The sequence below is a fragment of the Protopterus annectens genome, chromosome 6.part0 (assembly GCF_019279795.1).
Source record: "Protopterus annectens isolate FY-2018-M chromosome 6.part0, PAN1.0, whole genome shotgun sequence".
In the NCBI taxonomy this organism is placed as follows: domain Eukaryota; kingdom Metazoa; phylum Chordata; order Ceratodontiformes; family Protopteridae; genus Protopterus; species Protopterus annectens.
The window spans coordinates 717,632,945-717,654,319 of record NC_056737.1 but is presented as its reverse complement, the minus strand read 5'-3'; the positions used below and the strand labels follow the sequence as shown (position 1 = coordinate 717,654,319).

General features: G+C 39.9%; 1 protein-coding gene across 1 annotated transcript in view; it reads left to right on the top strand.

Annotated features, from left to right (window-relative positions):
* The window catches only part of PSMC6 (proteasome 26S subunit, ATPase 6), a gene marked incomplete in the record, with an annotated part of 935,644 nt that overhangs the window by 710,801 nt on the left and 203,468 nt on the right, over positions 1-21,375 (top strand).

Genomic DNA, 21,375 nt, shown 5'->3' with positions numbered 1-21,375 from the left:
CAACTAAGTATGCAGAGACTTTAGAAGAGGAAATAAATGTTCCTTTGTCACTAAAACCTAATCAGACTAACTTGTTGGTAATTAGTGCCAGTGCAGCAAGCTTTTGAAAATATTAATGTCCACTTCTCAGACTAATACTAACCCTAATCTACTTAAAAGGATGGAAGATTTTGTACAATGCATATCCAACTAAGGGGACTCATTGTGCACTATGGAAGCCAAGACCAATGACCATAACATGGACATTGTGACTCTAAAGAACAAGCTTCTGGATTTGGAAGATTGCAGTCAATGAAATAATGTAATGTAATAATTAGATGGTTATTAGAAGCAAAAATGAAGTTTCACACATAATAGGATTGATACAAGAGAATTTCTCTTCTCATAGGATATGACATATTGCTAATAGCCACACTCAGGCCATACCACTTTTCTCCAGGAGAGCTAGGCAGTCCGTCCCAGGATAATTTTTTTGTAGTCATCCAATTGTCCAGGTTTCATGTTGAAGGATAATAGTGGGTAGCCCTACTTGAAGCAGTGGGTAGGCTATTCCAGACATGGGAGAGGGATTGAGTGATGACTCTGTCCCTTCAATGTGTTTTTTAATCTTCTGGTGAAGATTTGGTTCTGGTATTTGTGAAACTATTAAACTGGTGGGGAAGCAGAAGATGCATGATGACTTGGTCTGTAATGGAGCAGAAAGCAATGCAAAGCAGCAGAGCTTCCAGTCTCTCCTACTAGTAGGTCTGGGCTTTTAAGCCCATGACCTTCTTATTTAAGAAACTCTGGTGTCTTTCCATTTGTTTAATGGATCTAGAGAGATGCGTCTTAAATATGGCATTGTACTCGGTAACTGGCCTAATCAATGCTGCATGTAAGGAAACAATGACATGTTTAGCTCTAGATGATATTCCTTTGGTAATTAGTTGTACTAAGTAGGCTTTCCGCACTTCCTCTCGTGATCACAAGAGGGGGATATATCAACCCATGTTCCAAGTTCTCTAGCTGCATTTTCATTTTGTAGTGAGGTATTGTCTGTATTATATGCTAAATTTACCAAATACAATGATGCACTTTATTGCATTTAATTTGAACCCCGTTTCGGAACACAAGATATTTACAAGTGTGAGTTCTTCAAGGCTTTGGGTATCAGAGGGAGACTTGATAGTAACTCCCAGTACGCAGTCATCTTCAAACTTAGCCACAGGTCCTAGTAAAGTCTGAAAAGAAGGGATCCTAATATTGATCCCTGTGGGACACTACTGGTTACCTTAGCATTTTCATCAAAAGAGATGCCTCCCTCTTGCACTTTGTGGTTTCAGTGTTGTAGCCAGTTTGCTATCCATCTTAGCACGCAAGGATCTGTTTTTTTTTTTTTGTTTGTTTACTTTGAAGCATTTAACTTGCAGTGCTTACATGGGATATGTTGTCATATTCTTTGCCCAGGTCAAGATACATCATGTAAGCGTCAAGATCACTTCTGACATTTAACCCTGTCAAAGAAGTTACCCAGATTCATCATATAAGATCTTCCCTTGACAAAGCCAAAAACTGCCGAAGGTTAACTACAGTACTATTTCCCTTGACAAAGCCAAACTGCTGAAGGTCAGTAATAGTAATAAGATTTTTGATGTCTTAGTTTGAGGTCAATTTTAATACATTCCATGGCTTTATAGATGAAGCATATTAAGCTAATGGATCTGTAATGTATAAGGTTAGTGACAAGGCATGTGTTATGTAGGGGCAGCAGCACTGTGGTGCAACAAACCTCAGGGACAAAACCTGTGTCCAAACTTAGAGCCACTACCAAAACAAAATGATAAGACTTATTTATTTTTTAACTTTTTCTTAAATTCGGCTCATAGCAAACCTGTACGTAGCAGAGCAATGTAGTTACTAGTAATTTTACTCTGTTTGTAACCCTGAACACCACCTGGGGGCAGACATCCTGATGAGAGTTTGCTTTCTTCTAAAGTTAAATCTTCCCTCAGATGCTCAGCTGATGGTGATTACAATTCCCATGGCTGGGCTGTCACAACAGAATCCCATTCACTTAGAGTGGAATAACTAAGAAGTACAGCTAATTTTGAGAGGCTTCAGTAAAAGAATCCTTTACTGCTGTGCAGTGCCTCTTACAAATGTGATTCCTAGTGATACACGTTCTGTGCAAAAAGCTTACAAACGTCATCAGCTAGCTGCTGTGATAACACACTTTATTTAGAACATTTCACTTTGATCTGCTTCAGGTTTCTGCTCAAGTTACTCCTCCCATATCCCCATCCTCAGCAGACAAGAGTATCACAGTTCCCACCTTGCAAGAAACAGCTACTTTGTCTGCTTTGTATGACAATGCACATCAAACAGATTACTGTGCAGTATGCCTGGTTTTCCACTAAGTTTTCCCTGATTTTTCTCCTTACTCTTGTCATCTGAATAGCACTTTCACGATGAGCAATGTTAGAAAATGCTTTTATCAGTCCTTAATATAAATGTATCTTAAGTATTCGTGCAACCATCCTTGCAACATACACATATTTCAACAGATTTTTGGCTACTCACAGATATGGATATGTATGAAAATTGACTGATATTCAACCCAGAATAAGCTTATTTGCTTGACAGAACAGTAAAGTCCTCTGCCTTGTCACCTCTTAGTCGGGTCATTGATGTTGTCTCATATTTGTCAGTAGTACTGCCTTAGTTATGCACATATTCATCGATGTCATGTTTTTTGCTGTAGCTGAATGTATTGTTTCCTTCACACAATCTAATGCCTAACACTTACCCGAACAGTCAGCATATTTTTTCTGCTGCAATGTTTTTTCTACCTCAATGTCAATATAGGCAGTCACCAGATTACTGACATCTCACATAAGGACAACCCATAGATAAGAGCAAGCTGCTGCAATGTCGGAAATAACGTGAAAATAAATAAAAATCCTTAAGGTTGCCCAAATCTTACCTTGAAAATGAAGAATTGTGTTTTACTTTCCTTTTCTTCGTTTGTGAAGCTGTTCGCACGTCTTGTTAGAGAAGTTACTTATGCCTTCATGGAGAACAAGAGATATGATTGGTTAAGAGATTGTTCTGTTAGTGATCTGATTGGTTAAGACCGCTGTCTTGTACAGTATTGAGTCATTGTACTCTACAGTAGAATGGGTAAATTACATTGCGGCTCACTAGGGTCTAGGTGACAGAGGTCTGCAGAGGTCTGAAAGTTCAGGAAAGAGTGGGAAGCATTCGTGGGTGATGCCTGTAGTACAGAAATGTGAATTGAAGCATAAAAAGAGTTTTTTTTTGTATGGTACGTTCTACTGTACTGTAGTGTATGAACATAGTTACTGTACTGTTATTGCACTGTTCTTACAGTATTACTACAGTATACAGTGTTTATATTTTCATTTGGAAGTGTTTTTAAAGAGTTTTAAATGCAAGTAAAAGTAAAATAAGCACTCTACAGAGGCAAACATTTGACTAAGTGACATTTAATAAGAATCATATGTACTTGTTTCAACTTGCATACAAATTTGACTTAAGGACAGACTAAAGAACTGATCTTGTCCTTAACCCGGGGACTGCCTGTAGTGATTTTCATTGCACATTGCCACAGTAAATTTTTGTATTCACTGTAACTCCAGAATTCTTTCTGAAACTAGATGCAAGTGACTGTCTCATCCAAAATAAGTTACATAACAGTCATTTTGAAATAATTTGCAATTGACCAAGTAGCAGTTTCAGTGTACTGTGTTGTAGTTCAATTTATTTTTCCCCCTGGAAATGCTACACGTTTTTCACAGTGCTCATCAGACCTGTTGCTACTCTATCTGCTTCTTGTAACTCTGACAGCATAGTCACTAAACAGATGTTCATTACATGCACTACAGCAGACAAACTTACCAACACTAAATGACAAAAATTGTTCCAAAGGGTATAGATGAAGCACTGAGCTGTGACAGGCCATCTACAAGCAAAGAAGTAATACAACAGTGCCTGCTATGAAACTGTGCAGGACTTACTCTCAGGATGCAACCACACACTCAGTAAAAATGTACTGCTCACGTCAGGCTGCAAACACTAGATGGTGTACCTGTAGTTCTGATCCACATTACACACACACACAAACACCACCACCACCACCAAAGACTGAGACAGTATGCACCTCTTTATTACTGCAGTTGTAATGCCCATATGTCAGACCATGCATTGAGCAGTCCAGCCAACATGATTTCAGTGCACCAGTCACCATGCCAAATATCATCATCACGTACGTTACACTGACAGCATCCACACACACACAAAATTAGATGTTTGGTACTACAATGGAACTGTTTATACAGTCACAACATACACACCCATACCCATACTGTATTTAACTTTGACATATCATACTCGTGTGTATACATAAAAATACATATTCTACATCAAGCCCCTACTCGCACACACCGCCACAATAATATTTCATAGAATGTTAGAAAAAGAATGTCATCCTGTGACCACAATACTATTTATGTAATTGAAAGCACAGTGGCATCACACTATATACGCAATGATGGACATCAGTTAACCAAAACAATAAGCTAACAAAAAATATTAAAGCTATTTCTACATGGTATATTTCATGTACAAGATGCACAAAACTGATGTACAGGAATCAACTTCTCTGGCTGTTAACTATGGGCCTTTATCCACCTCTTCACAACATTAATGCTCCAAAAGCTAAGTGTGACCACAGTTGTTGCCCCAAGCATACTATACTCACATCAGATGTTAAACCACCAGGGTAGTTATCACTGTATCTTTTCTACATTTTTGTATGCTACACCATCAACACTAAATATGTGCACACACTTGTATAATGTACCAGTAAACCATAGGAATTTTCCTACATCTACATAAAGCAATCATGTAGTAACTATTGTCAACCATTGCTCATAAGGCTATCTGCTCAGTGCAACCAACAACAGCTGGAGCAGTCATGCTGCACTGACTCCAGGTGTTCCCCTAACAGGACTGCTATCATCCCAGCTAGGCTATATCATTCTCCTTTACACCACCAATGCTAAACACGCAAACACACACAAGGTATACACTAGTTTCTCACTGCACAGTTATTCTTATGACACTGATAACTGATAGGCATTTTTATTGTAAATCTCAACTATGTTTCCATTGTACATTATTTTTAATGTAGTGTTCCAAGTCATTTGCTGAACAGTGCCGAGTAAGTCCAGGCAACAGCTGCTATGGCCACTTGACTGTATCTGTATTTATAGCTACATGCACAACTTAGTCTAATTGCACCAGTTCATTGTCATAATAGTTATGTAACTCTTATTGTTAGTCCTACAAGTGCTACACATTTAACTGATCAGCACAAAAAAATCTGATCAATGCTATGCCAGTTTGAAGTAGACATATGAGCATCTACTATCAGTGTTCACATTTGGAGATGGAACACCAGATTCCACTACTTGCCAAACATACAGACTATAAAGAGAAAGAACCCTCCTCCAATATCTGCTGGATTATATGCAGCTGTGATGCATCCGCTGATGCAAATGCATGAAAAATGTACTTCAAGCCCACTCCCTATGAAGAGCATCTGATTTTAGTGTCATTGTTCTAAGATTCAGGAAACTTGTTATGGTAACAGAGATACAAAAGTATGTCCCTCTACACACAGTTTTATAGAAACACATTGAGAGGTTCAGCATTATTATGACACAATGAAGTGGCACTGTATAGCAACTGTACAAGGAAATCCAGGACCCTAGATTATTCTGTTTTAGTTGCTGTTTTGAGGCATATTTCTTCTGTACATACGTGCAGAAATAGCAGCATTGAAGGTTTCTCATTGCCCCATATAAGGGGCAAAACTAGATAGTAAATTTGTGCACCATATAAATGTCATGATGCTGTATGTTTAATTGTCGTACGAATTTAGATGTTACAGATGGGATCCAGTTTGACAGGTCCTTCAGCACAGGGACATCAACAAAGCAAATGTGACGACAAACCCAGTGTGATTATACACAATCATGAATGCACATGTACCCCAATGGCAATGGTCAGTATAAAAAGAAAAGGGTGGAGCACATGACAAAGTTTTAATTTTTAAGCAGACAAGGTATCAGTAACATGAAGCAGACCAGCCATCCAGTATACAACCACTGCCCATGGCAACAGCACTGCTTACAAAGATTAGAACAGATAGCTCAGTTATGGAAATAAGGCACCTTTTAGATGTCTAAACAGGTACAAGTGCATCAGTTGTGAAGCATGATGAGTAGCAATGACCCTGGCTTGCTCCTCAGGAAAGGGGAAGGCTGAGTTAACAGATATCAGGCTGAGCCGATTACTTGATCATGCAGACATACTGACTTATCACTCAGTGATGGGAATTGATTAGTGACCTAAGGAAGTGGAAAAAAGGGGTGGGATACATATGTATGGAACAGACAGTGGTAACTGGCCTAATCAATGCTGCATGTAAGGAAGCAATATGTTTAGCTCTAGATGATATTCCTTTGGTAATTAGTTGTACTAAGTAGGCTTTCCGCACTTCCTCTCGTGATCACAAGAGGGGGATATATCAACCCATGTTCCAAGTTCTCTAGCTGCATTTTCATTTTGTAGTGAGGTATCTACAGGCATCTTAGCAGAAGTATGAGATTAATCTATGATAAATACCACTCAGGAAGGCAGATTTAAATTTGCAGATGCACAGTAATATATCATGCTACTTGTATATCACAGCATTTACACTGAAGGAAGGATAGGACACCTGAAATAAAACCAAAACAGATATGCATATGTATTTATGTGACCACTGCTCCACAGCAAAGAAAACATTGGCGTATTATGAACAGAGAGAGGAGAGTCCATTTCTGTGTTAGTAAGCATCTTGTTTCATGCGGAAATCTTGCAAGACAACATAATGGAATTAGTACAGATAGCATCTGATATCTGTACCACATTCTACAATCATTTTGGGCCTACCTCAATGCAGACTCTCTCTGCAAATCACTTGAAAATAATGATTCACCAAATGTAATGCAAGCAGTATGGGTGCAGCTAGTTCTGATTCACAGTATATGGCGACATTTCTACACAACAAACGCACTAAATTCATTTCATGCAAATACTCTGCTCCCTGCACCTCACCACATAGCAGCATCAGCTTTCAAAGACAGTTTAAAACACAAGATAATCACCCAGGAATCCACACTTACTAATAACCACATGTCAAACAAGTGGAGAACGGAGACATTCACTGCTGTGTATTCTGGCATTGAATTCACCAGGAATGCCTACCAAACACAGCTTGACAGTTGCCTTAAACAACTAGCTAGCTGGCATCATTGTAAAAAGATGCAGCAGGAGTTAACCGGACAGCAATGCATACTTTATTACAGACCTCAGGTATTGAAAATACAGTCTTTTGGTGGCCAGTACACTTATTCTGATCTGCCTGGTTTGCCATGCAACCATACATCACAACTTCTTTGAACAAGAAATCTGGACAAAGCAAAACAAAAAAAAAAGTGGGACAAAGGGCCAAAAGTAGGAACAATTTTTAAATATTGCTGTTACAAACTCATAAAGTTGATAGAATAACAGGTTTTGCATTAGCATGAATTTTCTGAAGAGTATGAAGTCCGAAACTCAACTGTCATTTTCTAACTTCAAGTCTTTAATGATTTGACACTAATTTGCCAGAAAATCACATTTGTATGAAAAATAGATCAAAAGTATGAGGCAAAACTCTGGACATTCTGCGAAAATCTGAATAGTTAAGAGGCATGCATGCAACATATCTCAGCATACCATGGGAATGTAAAGTCAGACAAGACTCAATAGGACTGACAACAGCATGGAAGTAGTGCAGCTGCTGTGGTTGCACTTACCTGTTCCTTTAACTTTACCTGCAGTTTAATTTACCTTACCTATAACTATTTAAAACATGAGAACCTCCTACTACCAAATTTTTCCTCTCCTTTTTACACTCACTACTCAAATTGCCTCTAGTTGTACTCTTATATGTAATATATTTCCTGTAAATTACCGGCAACAGCCTTTATGTCTTTTACTTAAGTCTCATCACTATTTCACTCTGGAAGAGTTGCTTACTTCTATGTCCAAGCAATTGTTAATTTTTCCAACACTGACTGTATCTTGTGAATTTCTTCAAATGTGTTAATTTTCATCTGAGATGATTTGTACGCATGCGTATATATTTATGTGTACAAGAATCTCTTGGTGTTAACCCAGTTGTTATTGTATTTGCTGTGTAGAACTTAACTACTTGTTCACTTTCACTATATACACTTGTATTTATTTCTGTTGGGAGTTTTCTCCCTGGGCCTCCACTGAAAAAAATGGGGTCTTTTGGCCCAATGAACTGTCCCAGTAAACAGATGCCAATAAATAAATAAATTATATAATACTGATTGACAGTCGAAAGATACAGAGGTATATGAAAAACAGGTGGTCAATCTTTACATCCAGTCTGCTGTAATATTCCAAAAAATCTTTTGACTCACGGTGACGAGACTACCCTTTAGATATGTGACTTGTGAAAAATATGTTCTAACATCAGTACAAGCTGTACTATCTGAGAGGGTTGTAGTCAGAGTCCTTGCAGTGTGATACTGGTTGGCATTCTGCCTTTGCCAAGGATGAAGCCAAAGTAACAACATAAATTGAGTGATTTTAATAAAACTCAGAATCAAATTAAAATACACTACAGGGATCCATAGTCAGAGACTGTAGACTTTGGGACAGTGGCTAAAACTTCATCCACTGCCTTAGAGGCTTTTGTAGTAGGCAAGTCCAAAAAGAAAACACCACCAACTTAGTGAACAAATCTGCTGCCACCATTAAAGCATTAGTGCTCAGTGATTGGAGCATTATAAAAAAAAAAAAAAAAAACGCACTCCCTATAAGACTTCTTCAATCTGGATCATTTACATATCTGTGCCATGACCAACACAACATCCATTAAATACTACTGTAGAAGCAAGTGCTACCGTCAATGGCTCTCCACATGGCATATTAGCCGTTTGGAGCTGGAAGATCAGAAGGCTCTATTCCAATTACAGCTAATTGGATTACTAAGCATTAGGAGGGCTTCATCCATTGGTAAAGAGTTGGTGATGGTTGTCGTGGCTATAAAAGAACCTAAGGCACCTCTTTTGTAATAGGATGACATATCTGTAAACAGTTAAAAGATTAACAGATTTTGTCTTAACACACATTAAAAAAGGTAGACAATAAAATTAATTTATTATACAAAAACTGAATAATAATTGTATTATTTTGTGTGTTATTCCAAATCATGGACAGTTAAGACCTTCCGTGATTCACTTTGGCGATCAGAAAAAATGATGACTAGCTCTGTTATACAAAATTGTTTAAATCGGTTTAGGTAATGTCTGAAATAATTAATCTGATGTTGTTAATCTTCTTTCCATTCATCACTGATTGGTTCGGAACAGAGTCTGCCTTTTTACCAAGCTTGCGCCAGCCAAAAAAACTCTCAAGCTAAGTCTCTACCCAGAATGCCCTTCTCCCTGTTACCTCAGATCTCGTTTGCTGCGTAGCCATAAAACCGTGTTTCAGCCGAGCTCTCAGCTAAGTGAAACGTTTTTGATATTTGTGTGAAAAAGTTTGGATATTTTCATATTTTATTAAGTGATTAGTATTTCTAGTGTTTTTTCTTCTGTCTGACCTTGGTTTTTCCTCTCTACCCATCGTTACCGTTGGTATACTTTCAAGTACCATTGTTGGTACAGCCTTTACTCCCTTACCCTTGTGGTATTTCTTCAATACCGTAGTTGGTATTGTTTGACCTATTAGCTGACTTTTATTCAGGGGTTTCCCTTCTTTTCCAGTGTATTGTTATATTTGTGACTTTTTTTTAACAGAGTTGACTTTGATTATAGTTGGATTATACAGTTGCCCTGTGGTGTGTTTTTCTCTATCAAGTGTCTGATAAGAAGGGTACCAGGTTTTAAGCATTGTACTTCATGTAAGGTCAGGTTACCTAACAGTGATTCTCATGATGACTGTGTATACTGTTTGGGAGTGCCCCACCTTTTGGTGTAGCCTCCATGTGACATTTGTCAGTTTCAGTCAAAGCACTGTTAATGAGTTCAAAAATAAACTCATTCCGAAAGGATTACTCAAGTCTCCCTTCTCAGAGGCCATTTCTGTGATAGAGGTCTCAACCCCTCCTTCTAAGGACAAAAAGAGATCCCACTCTGTTCCTTCTTCGCCATCAGGTGATCAGAACAAGCCTGGGAAATCAAAGGTCCCAAAGTTATCTTTGGAGCATAAATCTGCCTCTTCGGCTCTGACTATCTCAAAACCTTTGATACCGGCTCCTGTTACGGCACTGATCCTGCTTCCGGCAGCGATCATAGACCTTAATACACTTATTTCGACTTTAGCACCTGTGGCCACTTCAGCTCAGGGCACATCTTCGACTACGCTATTAGTTTCCATTTTGGAAAAGACCCCTTTACTTCCGGTCTCAAAACTAGAGACTTCGGTGCCAGCAGACCTTGCCCTATGGACCCAATACTCCCCCTCCGTAGATCCATTTCTGGTCCAAGCATATAGCCCCTTCATCGGAAGTCCTGACTCCCCATCTGGAGTATCCACTAGATCCATCAGGAGCCTTTCTGAACACGATGTGGTGCGTCTTGAAGACCAGCTGGACTCCCATCTTACACTCTTCCTTTGACCATCTCAATTTTGAAGCCTTCTGCTCTGACATCCTCCTTGGAACCCATCACCTCTGCGTCTACGGTGCATCTCACTCAGACTTTGATTTTGTCCCTTTGGTCTTTGGTTCCCGCTGAACTGGTCCTTCCTCAATCTGGGGATTTGGGGGTGGACACGTCAGCCCGACGTATGGAGCCACCTCTCTCTCGGTTCCATCCTCTGTGCTGATAGCTGCGTCTGCGCCGATCCTGCTTGAGGCTCCGTCCGTGGGGTGGGTTCATCGAAGCAGGGTGTCACCCTGGTCCCAAGGTTGTCTTTCTCGGTTTTGGGCTCCCATCCGTCTTTGGGCAGGCCTGCCTTTCGCGTGATGGAGAGGGCTCTTGCTTTTGGCAGCACTACTTTGCTGTCGGAAACCCAGTTTTCACCCCCTGAGCTACAGCTGTCACAGACCACCCCCCCCCGGGACATCAGGCAGAGAAGTTGCAGGACACCCGTTTTCAGGGTATCCACTCTTCCGAGTCCACTTCAGAGACCCCCACTAAGGGCCCCTCTAAAGAAGATGTGCAAGAGGAAGCAGATGGACTCACCCGAGGAGTCCTTAACAGAAGACCTGGATTACGATGATGGTGAAGGATCCCCATGGTCACTTCCTGATAATGTCTCCTTCGGAGACATCCTAGAAATGTTAAAGCAGAGAAGTGACTGGAAGCTCTCCAACCCTTATTCTGTGGAGTCCATGTTCCTGCAGGCTTTTTGTGCCCAGCCTTCTACCTCTTGTGTGAACCCACCTGCCGACGAGCTCGACCAGCTCTTCGTGCAGCGTGCTTGGAAGAACCCTGATTCCATTGAGGCAATCCCACTGAGACCAGGCAAAATTCTTTCCCCTCCTGAGGAGAACCCACATTGGTCCAAAGCGTTACCACTTGAAGCTGTGGTGGTGGCGCCAGCCACAAAAAAGGACTTGGCTGAGGAAAGTCCTGCTATCCACCCGGCCAACAGGGAGTCCTGGGTGGTGGACAGACTTGGGAAGCATGTTTTTGCATCAGGAACCTTTGCCATACAGTCCCTGAATTATTTGGCACATTTTACAAGGCTCCAGAGGAACTTGATCTCTGAACTCTCTTGGACGCTTGCAGGACATTTGTCTGACGAGGTCAGGGACAAAGTGGCCTTGCAGCTTGCAACCCTGGAATCAATATCCAACTCGTCCATGAGGTTGCTGTCACATGCGACCGAAGAGGCAGCTAGAGCAGTAGGTTTGGGCATTGTTATGAGGCGTTCTGCCGGGATGTGCATTTGTGACCTCGCGGACCCCTTCAAGTCTTCCTTTCTGAATGCTCCCATCGTAGCTTCATCCCTTTTTGGCTCCAAAGTGAAGGACACCCTAGCCAGGTGCGAGCAAGACTGAAAGACCCAGTCTTCCCTAGGCCTACGGTTTTCCAACCCTCAGCGTACCTTCTCCAGGAATCAGAGGAGTGGAAAGATGTTGCATAAGAAATCTTAGGTCCCTTCCGTGCCACACATGGTGATGATACTGCAAGAGGCAAAGGGAGTAAGAGTTTCGTAAGATGCTCCTATAGAGGCAGAGGGGGTCCTCATAATCAGGGCTCCAGAGATTCCTTCTCTGGAGAGCCTTATCAGCGCTCCTGAGGAGCAGCCCGATTGCTTACCTCCGGAAGCATTCGGGGTTGTTTCTCTCTGCACCAAGCTGCCTGGCAATCCATCACCACTGATTATTGGTGCAGAACATTCTCACCAGAGGTTACACCATTCCCCTTTCTTGTCGGCCACATTTTCCAAGAAAACTTCCCGACATTCCACCCAGTCAAAGGGAAGAAGCAGCTATAGAGATTATAAAGCTGTTTCAAAAAACAGTCATCCAACTAGTCCCACCAGACCAGTGCGGATCCGGATTTTACTCAAGATTCTTTTTGGTGCCAAAAAAGACAGGGGACTGGAGACCCATTTTGGATCTCAGCAGCTTAAACAAGTCTGTCACCCAAACCAAATTCCGGATGGTCACGGTTCAGTCCATTATCCCCTTTTTAAGAGAAGGCAATTGGATGTGCTCTATAAATCTCCGGGATGCGTATTACCACATCAACATGGACAAACGCTCCAGGAGTCTGTTTGGCTTTTGGCTCAATCCCAATAGTGCCTCTAGTAAAGCTACACATGCGGATTCTGCAAGGGCTCCTTGTGTGTCAGTGGTTCCCAAACTATCACTCCTTGGTTACCAGATTCGAATAACCAACTCCTGCAAACAAGACCTGCTTTGGTGGATGAGGCCAGACGTAAAATTTTGGAGTCATCCATTCCAATCTCCTCAGCCCACAGCTATTGTGACCATGGATGCTTCCCTGATCGGGTGGGGGTTTCCAGGGAAAGCCTGTCCAAGGCACATGGTCCACCTCAGAGGCCCACCTCTATATCAGTGTTCTGGAACTGAGAGCTGTGCTGTTAACGTTGTAGGCCTTCCATTTGGCTCTCCCTTCCGGGACAATTGCAGTTCAATCAGACAATGTCAGTGGTCTGGTATATCAACAAGCAAGGAGGAACCAGGTCCTATCCCCTATGTTGAGAAGCCATGAAAATTTGGCAGTGGGCGATAGCTTCCAACCGCTTTCTGATAGCAAAGCATATCCCAGGGAGCTCCAACGTGTTTGCGGACAAACTGAGCAGATGCATCCTCATACCTCACGAGTGGTCCCTCAACCCCAAGGTGGCGTCGGCAATCTTCAGCCACTGGGGCCAGCCGTGCTGCGATATTTTCGCTTCCCCATCAAACACCAAGTGCAGCAGCTATTTTGCCCTACTTCCCCGGGAGGGGGAGTCACCGAGGGACCCTCTGATCCATGGTTGGCCCATGGGACTTCTTTAAGGCTTATCCTCCCATCCCTCTGATCCCACAATATCTAAAGAAAGCTCTTCGTTGAGATGCAAGGTGATCCTCATAGCTCCATTCTGTCCTCGACAAGTTTGGTTCTCCTTCCTTCGATCTCACCTAGTATACCCACCGTGGATTCTGGACCTTCTACCAGATCTGATTACTCACCCACAAGGGTTGAGTCACACAAATCTGTCCAATCTCAAGCTAATAACTTGGTTTCTCCACTTCCACTAGTAGCTAGGCAAGCTAATCTCTCCTCGCGTGTTTGAGACATCATTCTAGCCTCTCATAAACCATCCACCAGAAGACTATATCAGGATAAATGGAAAAGGTTCTCCATCTGATCCAAGGATAACATGTTAGACCCGTATTCGGCTCCAGTTACTGCAGTGCTTCAATACTTGGCTAAGTTTTTTTGATAATGGAGCCTCTGCCTCTACTGTACGAGTACATCTAGCAGCAATTTCCACAATGGTATAGATGGCATCCCTCTTATCTCTTTACGCATTTGCAAGGCTTTCCTCAAGGGGACCTCTCATATCACGCATCCTGTCAGACATCCCGTGGAACCATGAAACCTCGCTCTAGTCCTTCAGTCTTTGACCCAGAAACCTTTTGAACCTGCTGCGAAGTGTGACCTAAAGATTTTATCTTGGAAATCCTTGTTCTTGGTAGCCATCATGTCTGCCAGAAGAGTGTTGGAGCTGCAGGCAGTGTGTATCAAGAGGGCCCTGTGTGGTCTTTCATAAATACAAGAGTATCACTTCGGATGAATCCATCCTTTCTCCCCAAAGTTGTTTCTCAATTCTCCATAAACCAGACTATTGACCTACCAGTGTTCTTTCTGAATTTTGCCAGTAGAGGAGAGTACTGCCTTCACTCCTTAGATGTGCTTAGACAATTGAGATTTTACCTAGACAGGACCAGTTGTATCCGTAAATCTGAACAGCTATTCATCTCTTTTTGTGGGCCCAGAATGGGAGAGGCTGTTTCCAAGGTTATATTAGCAAAATGGCTAAGGGACTGCATATGTTTCATCTGTTCCCTCAGTAATGAACCTATGCTAAAAGTTAAAGCTCTCTCCACTAGATCTGTGGCAACACCTGTAGCTTTCCATTCCAGGGCTTCCATGGATGACATCTGCACTCATTGTTTTGTAGTTTCAATTTTAATTTTTTCATAATTTGCTCACACTCAAAAATCAGGCCAAATGGCATTTTATTTTAACTTTGTTAATTCATTTAAATATTTTTGTGCGTCTCTCTCTCTCTCCAGTTAGTACAGGTCTGTATACAAGACTGCAAAATAAAAGAATACATTTTGACCAAACCTAATGTTTCAGCTTCCTAATGTAGGACTGTTGCAACACCCCCCCCAAAGAAAGAATGGCATTAAAGTGTTTGAAATCCTATCATCATATTATCATAAGAGATAGACAAGTGTGTGCAGTCATTATCCATAACAGCATTCACTGTATCACTGAAGCTTTTTTTATCACACTTACTAGTAATTCAGTTCAACAGTACACTCACTGATACATAAAATAGCTAAGGAACCTTATTAAATCCTTCTGAGGTCACATCAAGGGTAAACTAAGTAAACTCATTCCAAATCAGCCTAGGCCAGGAGTTTCTGACATGCAACCAAAATCTACAAGCCAGGAAACCTAGGAAGACCAATACTGTCAGACAAAGGAACCCTGACAAAATGTATTTCTGAGTTCATAGCAAAAATGTTAAAACCACTAGTCAATGAAAGAGACAGCTAAATGCAAGACATCACTTATTTTCTTTGCATTTTGTCAGGTTGTCATTAACTAACACCTAACACAGTTTGTCACAATGGATGTTACATCACTCCACACACACATTCCACATGAGGATGACATTGCTGTCCATCTCGGGTACTTAAAAGAGAAAACAGATCATCACATTACTTCAGATAAAGTAGGACAACATATAGAATTTATACTGATACATAATTTTAAATTTAGTGAAAAAACATTGTTTAGACTATGAGCATTGCAATGGACACCAGAATGGCTTCACAATATGCAAAGCTTCTTGGCAAACCTGGAAGAAGGCTTTCAGCAACACTCCACATACCCATGTATTCAACTTCCCCTGTGGTATTCCGTTTCAAGTGTAACCTTACTTGGTACGAACGTTACCATACACAGAGGGACTTTACATATGTGTCTATAAGAAACCACCTGACAAGATAGATGCATCTACTTAGAAGCAGTAATCATCTCAAGTACACAAAGAAGTTAGTTATTTATAGTCAGTCACTACATTATAAACAACCTGAATTTAAACTGTATCCATAAATATGAACAAGTCACTATTCACACATTGCACCTCCTTTCTCTCCCTTCTTCATTCACACTTCAGTCAGTTTCTTTCTTCTGGCTATCAAAATAAGCCATAACCCCCCTTTTCTTCCCACTCCATACTGCAATTCCTGTTTGCATTATACTAACTTACCTTTAATTTCTCTGTAAAATGTCGAAAATATTTGTAAATATTAAGTCATTGTCATAATATTTTTGTCTATTCTTAACCAATGGTTTCACATCATGTATAGTTTGGTATAATTATTTAAACTGTAAATGTTTTGTATTATTTTTGAAGATTGTCAAATTATTGTTCTTAAATTGTATTTTGTAATACTTTGGAGAACCCCTGTAAATGGGCATGTGCCCAGTCAGACTTTCCAGGTAGTCAAATATCAGTAAATAAATGCATAAATTTGCCCTGGTGAATCAGAAAGTAAAACACTCTTGGCACAACTAAGAGAAGCCATGCTTGCTCAAGGTCAGTCTGTCAGGGTGTTTGAGTGGGCAGTAGACAGAGCAATGCAGCTACAATGGCAGCAGTTGCTCCAATATACAGCGAACAGCCCTTGTGACAGAGTTCCAGTAGTGACAGCATATCACCTAGAACTTGAACTACAAAATTGAAAGGGACCTCCAACCAAGGTTCATTGAGGATAACAAGTTAACAGTTTTGTTTAAGCACTCCTACTGCTGTCATTAAAAAAAAAAACAGCAAATCTAAAGAATCTTCTTGCGAGAAGCACATTTAGTCCAGAACAAAACATAGACTAAAATGGCACAAAACCCTGCAACAATCCAAAGTGTAAAAGATGTCAGATGATTTGTATGGCTTCCATCATAACAATTTTACAGATCAGAAGTTTCAAAAGAATATGGTTCATTTACATGCACTTCTAAAAAATATGGTTTATCTAAAAGCAGGAAATGTACAGAGACACATTATACAGGAGAGACAGGCCAGCCGCTAGGAAGTAGGATGAAAGGTACAGTTGTGTAAAAATCTTACCGTAACGGTAGATGTCCTTGTCTTAATTGCTGCAATATTCTTAACATATGGGGTTTCCCTGCCACGGAAGCCCGACGTCCTAAAAAAACATGAAGAACTAAACTAACAAAACCAGCCCTAGCTCTATAGATACCATCCAATTTGTATTGCTTGGTAAAGGTATGCAAAGTCCAGATAGCTGCTTCAAGAATAGAATTAGTATTGAAGCCTTTGAAAAAAACACCACAGGAAGCCACAACTCTAGTAGAATGAGCCTTAACTGAAAAAAGAAAGGCTGTTGCCATGAAATGTGTAACAAAAGGAAATAGCCTTCGAAATCAAAGAGGAAATAGTTTGCTTGGATACTGCAAGTCCCAAAGATCTAGGATGAAAAGAAATAATTAACTGATCAGATTTTATAAAAGCCTTGGTCATATCCAGATAAACCCTAAGTTGCCTATGCATTTCCAAAGTACATATCACCCTCTCACTGTCAGTTTGTGGAGAGGGAAAGAAAATAGGCAGATTAATAGACTAAGTGATAGATCATGTACCACCTTTGGCATAAGAGAATGGTTAGTGCGCAAGGACACAGTATGCTCATGAAAAATCAAAAAGGAAGGACAAGCCATAAGGGCCTGCAACTCAGGCACCCATCTGGCAGAAGTACTAACAAAACAATAGTCTTCCAAGAACAATGCTGCAAGGAAGCTGAAGTAGCAGGCTCAAAAGGAGCCAGTCAACTTCTCAAAACAATATTAAGATCCCAGGGAGGAGGAACAGTTTTCCTGGGAGGTCTGATATTAAGGGAGCCTTTTAAGGAACTGTTTCACCTCAAATCCAGCAAGTACAGGAGGAGAAAAGGGCAGGCAAGCAGAGATGGGTAGGTCTTAATAGAAGAATAGGCCAAAGCAACATTGAGCAAAGTTCAGGTAAGAGAGAACCAAATGAGCATTCACAGTAAGTGGGTCCAGGTTACGAGAGAGACACCAAAAAGAAAACCTCTTCCATTTGGATAAGTAGGATTTTCTAGTCGTAGGTTTCCTGGCCTCCTGCAGGACTTACAACACATCCTCAGAAAAAAGTGTCTATGAGGAATCAAAATCCTATCACTCAGTGTCAGTTGAAGTGTGGACAGGTGGGGATGGGTAAGAGATCACTTGTCTTCTGTGATTAGATCCACCCTGTGAGGTAACTTGTGATGATTGCCCCCTGCAGAAGAAGAGGGAACCAGTGCTGTCATGGTCAAAAGGGAGTCTGCAACAAGATTTTGGGAGCATCCTTTTGAATTTTGAAAAAAAACTTGAAATAAAGACAAAATGATGATTGACCACACAGATAAAAAGTTAAGCGTTTTCTTTCATTTTAATCGCAACAAACTTCTTCAGAACTGGCCAGCAAATCAGTTAGTCAAGTTTAAATGCAAAATTGATTAATAAATAAACCAATCAAATATCCATTAATCTAATTATTCATTGATGCATACAGTTTTCTTAGACATAAATGTCAAATATAAAGTATACCAACGTATGTACAAAAGCATATAGCACATACAAATGTATGCTTTCTATAAAAATATATATTAAATAAACTGTTAAATACAATCTATTATTTAAAAGACATTTAAAGTCTCATTCAGACCAGGAATATGATCTGCTGTAAGGAAAACCTCTATCTAAGCTCCATGTTTTCAAAGGCATTATTAAATTCTTTGACAAATGGAGTCAAATCTGTTCCATCCAACACAAAAAATAATTTTTTTTTGAATTTAGAACACACCAAAGCATGTTTGGCTAATGCTTTATTAGTATCTTTATTGTTAATAGCCCAACGGTGTTCATAAATCCTTTTGTAAAGGGATCTAGTTGTTTTCCCCACATAAAAATTATGACAGGTGGAGCATGTTGCCAAATATACTACCCCCATACTTTTGCAGTTATATTTTCCTTTACTGACCACCATTCTGTTGATGTGTGGAAAAAGTATGTTTTTTGATGAATCAATGAACCTGCATTGTATGCAGTTGTAAAATGGGTAAGTGCCAGTGGCTCCTCTGACAGGTTTGTGTTCTCCTGTTTCTATAATAGACTTTAAACATGCAGCCTTTTTATAAATAAAATGTGAGTTGTCAGCTAGTACTCTGGCTAAGTCTTGATTTCCCAAAATGGTTTTCCAGTTGTTAGAAATTACCTGTTTAATAGTGTAACAGTCAGTACTAATAGGAACAGGAAAAGCACAGTCCATTTCTTTTACTTTCTCATTGTTGCTGTTTTTGTCATTATTAGTTATAAACCCACTGGTTAGAATTGGTAGGAACATTTCCATCTTAACCAATAATATTTGTTCCAAAATTTCTTTCAATATTTCATATTGATACCCTCTCTGAACAGACCTAAAAATAAGCTTGTTTGCCTCAAAAGTTAAATTTTCATTGTCTGAAATTAATCTACTGAGGCGTATAATTTGTCCTCTGACCAGGTTCAACTTCATGAATAAAGAATGATCACTAATAAATATGCATGCGTGTGTGTGGGTGTGTGTGTGTGTGTGTATATATATATATATATATATATATATATATATATATATATATATATATATACTTATGTATGTATATATGTGTGTCTATATATATATAAATATATATATATATATATTAAAACTTCATAGAAAAGAAAGAATGATAGCAGCAATCCTCTGTGTGTTATAAGCATTCATTCCATGTTATAAGCTTTCATTCCATTTATTGTGTAGGAACTTCATCAGCATAATTACAAATGTGAATGGCTTAATGTTAAATAGTACTCCAAACTGTAAATCAGTAATTAACCAATGGCTAACAAGAATGCTTAATATTATGCATAAGTATGTAATATGAGCTAGAAAGCTGACTAAATTAAGTGCAAGTAACATGAATATTCAGTGATTAACAATGATACTACAGAACAAAGTTATTGCATCCGTTTTGGGGCACATTTTATGTTAATAGATTCATTCAAACCAGGGTGACAGTCTGCTTTTAAATATAACTGCCATTTCAACTCCAAAACTTGCAGGAGATTATCAGAGTCCCCAAAGAAATCAGGAATTTGCTCCAACACAAAGAACCTAAACTTTTCAAAATTAGTACAAACAGTACTGTGTTTGCCCAAAGCATTTGACTTGTCTTTAGATCTAATGGCTGCATTGTGCTCTTTTATCCTGTCACTCAGCCTACGTGTAGTCTTACCAATGTGAAAACTTTGACATGAGGAACATATAGCTGCATACACTGCCAAGGAGCTGTTGCAGTTAAAATGTTTTTTTTTAAATGAATGGCGGCATTACATTGTGGGAAAACATAAGAATTCTCTGTAAAAAAAATAGTCGCATCATACACATTTGAACATCCCAGTGGTATCTATTTTCAGTAGATCAGATAAAAGAAACGCTTGATCTCGTTTTTCAAAAAAAGACTTAAATGTTTTAGATTTTTTGAAAATAAACTTTGGAATAGATCCAGTAAGAGGTTTCACATTCTTGCCACCAGTGATGATTCTCCAATTATTGTTAATACTGCTTCTAATTTGCTTCATATCCCTACTAATGGGGAGTGAAAAGCTTAAGGATCTGTTAGGGTCCGTGGATGATTTAGGTGAAGATGTGAAACCCCATATTTAAAATAGGTTTGAATTTGGTGTGTCTCATGGAATTAACCTCATTCCTAATAGAAAGAACTAAATGAAGAGGGTAATTTCTTTGTATAAATCTAGTTAAAAAGTTAGACTCAGAGTTAAAGGTGTCATCAGCACTAATCAGTCTAGAAAGTCTCACAAACTGTCCTTTGACCACATTCCTCTTCATAAAAAAATGGGTGCTGGCTCCCAAAATCCAGGTAGTTTCTGTATGTTTCTTTCTTGAAGATATTTGAAGGAAGTTCACCAGTGGATTAATTTATGGTTAAGGTAGTGTCCAAGAAAGAAACAGATAAGCCCTTGCCAGCAGTTACAAAATTAAGGAAACCAATGCTAGTGGATAAAGAGTCAACAGACAGGCGCAGTTGTTGATGTTCTTCGTGTTTCACTGTTGCAGTCATCACACTTGGGTTATCTGCCTGCAGGCAGCCCTCAGTCTGCCCGAATACCAGAGTCTTGGGATTTCTGCATCTGATGCTGTCGACTATTCCATGACGTCACGTCGTTAGGGGTATAAAATATGCAGCCAACGTCATTACATCAGCTTTTCTTGCTGCGCGTGAGCCCTAAGCAGAAGCAGTTCACAAATGCCGGTCGGCAGCTTTCTGAATTTTTCGTTGTTCGAGTTTCAAACCTGAAGTCTTCTAAAGCCAAGTACCCCATTGGGGATCCTTTTTTCTTGCTCAAACCAATGTCAGAAAAAGTTAACAATTGTCTTGCCTGTGGAAAGCAAGTACCTCACAGAGATTTTCATTTTTAA